The following is a 5,192-nucleotide window of genomic DNA, read 5'->3' on the forward strand; positions in this document are numbered from 1 at the left end:
ATTGATTTTCCCCCTCTCATATTAATCAACTACTGATTTATGTGTCTACATTTTGCTAGGAGTGTACATAAACACCATTCCCACCACCAAAAGACTGTGACCCATCCCTCCCACCCACTCCCACCCCCCTCTGGCCCAGGAAGCTGCATGTCTACCCCTCACCACAGGGTTTTTACTTTGATGCCCTACTTACAATTTGGTCAGGTCCTGCTTTTAGTTTCCCTTTCAGATCTTCTTACTCAACTTCTGTTGATGAGTGGGATCATCCCATACTCATCTTTATCTTTCTGACTTAGTTCACTTATAATTACCTCTTTAATGACTATCTCTCTTTCATGCCTGAGGCTCTGAGGTCCTAGAACTGAGCAGTGCACTAGTATCTCTCCATGTCTCTCTCCTCCCCCCCCATATGCCTCTTTCATTAAAAATAAACAAAATAAGAGCAACAAAAGAAAAAAATAAATATTAAAAAAACTTAAAAAAATAAACAAAATAAAATATTTTCTTTCTTTTTTTTAAAATTTCTTTATATTTATTTACTTTCTTTTGTTGCTCTTGTTGTTTTATTGTTGTAGATATTATTGTTGTTATTGAGGTCGTCATTGTTGGATAGGACAGAGAGAAATGGAGAGAGGAGGGGAAGTGTTGTTTTCGACGGGTTATGTTGTTTTCGCCGGGCTGGCTTAACGGGCGGGTAACAGACGACTAGGGACTCATGGCTGGGTTGTATGCAGTATCTCTTTATTCATGCAGGACACAGCACAATCTAAGACGAGCTGAGCTAAACTCAAGGTACTCTAAAGCTCACAATGCTGTCTTTATATATACTTCCCAAGTAGGGTGGAAACAGGATGTGACATAGAGAGGGTGGAGAGAAAAGTGACTGGTGAAAATCAGAGTGTGACAATAATAATAAAAGAAGACTATTTCCTGGGTCAAGAGGTGCCTCACTGGTAGAGTCACTCATTGCATGTGTGAGATCCTGAGTCTACTCCTGGCACTACATGATAAAAAAGGAAAAACCAAACACTGCACCATAAATAGTGGTGATTCTCTGGTCTCTCACAAAAAAAAAAAACATTGAAAAACTCAGGAAGTGCAGTGGGTAGAGTGCTGAATTTGCAAGCATGAGATGCTGAGCTCAATCCCAGGTACCACACATACCAGAATATTAATTACTCTGATGTTCTCATAAGTAAATTAATGTTTTTATATTTATTTATTTTCCCTTTTGTTGCCTTTGTCTTTTTATTGTTGTTATTTTGTTGTTGTTGTTATTGATGTCATCGTTGTTAGATAAGACAGAGAGAAATGGAGGGAGGAGGGGAAGACAGAGAGGGGAGAGAAAGATAGACACCTGCAGACCTGCTTCACCGCCTGTGAAGCGACTACCCTGCAGGTGGAAAGCCAAGGACTCGAACTGGGATGTTTATGCCAGTCCTTATGCTTGGCACCATGTACACTTAACCCTCTGCGTTACCACCCGACTCCGTAAATTAATATTTTTAAAAGAAGCAGACTGGGGAGCTGGGTGGCAGTGCACCAGATTAAGCACACACAGTGTGAAGTGCAAGGATCCCAATTTGAGCCCTGGGTTCCCCACCTGTAGGGGAGTCATTTCACACGCAGTGAGACAGGTCTTGCAGGTGTCTTTCTCTTCTCTGTCTTCTTCTTCTCTCTCAATTTCTCTCTGTCCTATCCAGCAACAACAACAACAGTAACAGCAACAACAGTGGGGAAAAGATGGCCTCAAGGAGCAGTGGATTTGTAGTGCAGACACCGAGCCTCAGCAATAACCCTGAAGGGAAGGGGGGGGGAGAAGGAGGAGAAAAATATCTCCAAACCAAACCACATTGTAGGAGACCGGAGATTTATTTATCTATTTTTAGTATTTATTTATTTATTTATTTATTCCCTTTTGTTGCCCTTGTTGTTTTTATTATTGTAGCTATTATTATTGTTGTTATTGATGTTGTTGTTGTTGTTGGATAGGACAGAGAGAAATGGAGAAAGGAGGGAAAGAAAGAGAGGGAGAAAGATAGACACCTGCAGACCTGTTCCACCGCTCGTGAAGCGACTCTCCTACATGTGAGGAGCCAGGGGCTCGAACCCGGATCCTTATGCCAGTTTTTGCACTTGGCAGGATACCGGAGATTTAAGGCTCCAACATAGGAAGTTGAGGTGGGACAGCATTCAGCTAGTAACACTGACTGGTAAGTGCTTGTTCTGAGTAGCTTCTGTCAGCCCACAGAGACTCACACCCATTTTGCCCTTGTCACTCTGCTCTGTGCCACAGGAGCCCGACTCCTATGACTGTGCCCGGCCCCGTTCTCTCTTGGCATCAGTGAGGATCATATGGAAAGAGGAGAGTGAAGTGACTCTTTGTCCGGGATCCCTCACTACATTGTCACAGCTCTGCCAGCTGGGCTGCTCATGCAGTGCTCTCTCCTAGGTCCCAGTCACTGTCCCCTCATTGCCTATACAAGTCCAGACACAGCAAACTGAGTGAATCCCTCTTTGACTAACCTTGGGGCCTGGGCCATCCACTGTGGCCCCCTACACTCTGCCCAGAGCTTTGTAAGCAGGGTCCTTCCTCAAGAGAGCAGGGAGTTAGTCCATTAGACAAAATGAGGAGGAGAGCAGTCAGGTGTCTCATAGAGTGCACACATAGAGTACACACATAGAGTGCACACATAGAGTGCACACATAGAGTACACACATTACCATGTGCAAGGACTCAGCTTCAGGCCCCTAGTCCCTACTTGCAAGGCGGGGAGGGGGGAGCTTCATCAATGGTGAAGCAGTGCTGCAGGTGACTCTTTCCTTTCCCTATCTCCCCCTTCCCTCTCAATTTCTTTGTCTCTATGCAAAATAAATAAATAAATAAAGTCTTATTTATTTATTTATTTATTACCAGAGCACTGCTCAGCTCTGACTTATAGTGGTGCAGGGGATTGAACTGGGACTTTGGAGCTTCAGGCATGAGAGTGTCTTTGCACAACCGTTATGATATCTACTCCAACCCAATTTTTAATATTTATGAAAGAGAGATTCAAAGAGGAAGATGCAGAGAGAGAGATCAGAGCATAAACCTGTGGCTTGTCGTGATGCTGGGGATTGAACCTGGGACCTCAGAGCCTCAGGCATGAAAGTCTTTTACATAATCATTGTGCTGTTTCCCCAACCTCAATAAGATATTTTTTTTTTTAAAAAGGAAGAGCATCGCCAGTAGCGGAACAGCTTTGAAAAGTGAAAAGTGAAAATCCCAGCCTACTGATGAAATCTTTAGTCCTGTTACTCACCTTTGGCAGAGATCCAGGATCAGGAGGACGTTAAGTACAACTTGTCAAAAGAAGGCAAGACTCTACTTGCAATCTGCTGTCTTAAGACCAGAGAAGTGGGGGAACATAAAGACAGGTGTCCAAGGAGGTAGTCTTGGTGCATGAATCCACTGTTCCCGGCAGCCACTTTTTTCCTTTTTTTTTTTTCCTTCTATTTCTATTTGATAGGACAGATAGAAACTGAGAGGAGAGGAAGGGTGGAAGATAGACAGGGAGAGAGAAAGATAGACATCTGCACACCTGCTTCGCCATTCCGCTCATGAAGCATCCCCCTTGCAGGTGGCGAGCATGATAACGTGCATTTTAGCAGATGCACCACCACCCAGCTCCTCTCTTGTACTAAAAGTCCTATATCCAGGAGAACCATTCTGTCCTGGGAAAGCCGGATAGTGGTCACCCTGCCCTTTGAAAAACAAGGACATGGCAAGGCCGCTTGTGCTGAAGAAGTTTCACAATTCTTCACTGCAGCCTCCTTGGAGTGATATTCTTGACCTGAAAAGGAACTGTGACTCTTGTGGCCAGGCAGTTGCACACCTGGTTAAGTGCGCACATTGCAATCAGTGTGTAAGGACCTAGGCTCCCCACCTGCAGGGAGAAAGCTTCACAAGTGGTGAAGCAAGTCTGCAGGTGTCTCTGTCTCTTTCCCTTTATATCTCCCTCTCCCCTCTCAACTTCTGTCTCTATCCAATATGTAAATAAATAAAGATTAAAAAATAGATCTTTGGGGGTCGGGCGGTAGTGCACTGGGTTAAGCGCACGTGGCGCAAAGCGCAAGCGCAAGGACTGGCGTGAGGATCCCTGTTCGAGCCCTGGCTCCCCACCTGCAGAGGAGTCGCTTCACAGGCGGTGAAGCAGGTCTGCAGGTGTCTTTCTCTCCCCCTCTCTGTCTTCCCCTCCTCTCTCCATTTCTCTCTGTCCTATCCAACAATGAACGACATCAACAACGATAACCACAACAAAGCTACAACAAGGGCAACAAAAGGGGGGAAAAAGTCTCCAGGCGCAGTGGCTTCATAGTGCAGGCACCGAGCCCCAGCAATAACCCTGGAGGCAAAAAAAAATAGATGTTTGTTTTGCAAAAGTTACAAAACATATCACTATATAAAAAGAGGAAGTTTTCCTCTGTTTGTATTTTGGTATTGCAATGACCAGTGACTGTCATTTCTGAAAAATGGCACCAGGTGGCAGTAGATTTCCACAACCCTTTAATTATACACTCCTCCCCACTCTCCCCCCCTCCCCACACCCATCTCCACAGAGTTAGAAATTTTCCTCTAACTGGCCCAGTCAGGTAACCCAACAAATTGAACTACACTTATGATAGAGAGCAGAAAGAGTTCATGTGCTTCTCTTTCAAAAACATTTTAATGGCAATGCTAAGAGCAGGATTTTAAAAGAACACTGAGGGCACAGCGCCCGAGTCAGACTGCGGAAATATTCCTTGCTGCCTTCCTTCTGAGAACAAAAAATAAATAAATAAATAAAAAAATAAAAGAACACTGATAGGTGTATCCCAGGCACAGGTAGACTTATATACCACAATGGAACTGTTTTTTAAAAAAATTTATTTATTTATTTATCTATCTATTTTCCCTTTTGTTGCCTTTGTTGTTTTATTTTTGTAGTTATTATTATTGTTGTTATTGATGTCACTGTTGTTAGATAGGACAGAGAGAAATGGAGAGAGGAGGAGAAGACAGAAAGGGGGAGAGAAAGACAGACACCTGCAGACCTGCTTCACTGCCTGTGAAGCGACTCCCCTGCAGGTGGGGAGCTGGGGGCTTGAACCGGGATCCTTACTCCGGTCCTTGTGCTTCGTGCCAGGTGTGCTTAACCTGCTGCGCTACCGCC

General features: G+C 44.4%; 1 non-coding gene across 1 annotated transcript; it reads left to right on the top strand.

The window, feature by feature from the left end:
* The first annotated feature begins 4,746 nt into the window (after nucleotides 1-4,746).
* LOC132542348 (small nucleolar RNA U83B) lies at nucleotides 4,747-4,802 on the top strand. The gene has a single exon (XR_009553430.1). It is a non-coding gene; the product is annotated as a small nucleolar RNA U83B (small nucleolar RNA).
* Nucleotides 4,803-5,192: the final 390 nt, after the last annotated feature.

The sequence above is a fragment of the Erinaceus europaeus genome, chromosome 12 (genome assembly GCF_950295315.1).
Source record: "Erinaceus europaeus chromosome 12, mEriEur2.1, whole genome shotgun sequence".
Taxonomy (NCBI): domain Eukaryota; kingdom Metazoa; phylum Chordata; class Mammalia; order Eulipotyphla; family Erinaceidae; genus Erinaceus; species Erinaceus europaeus.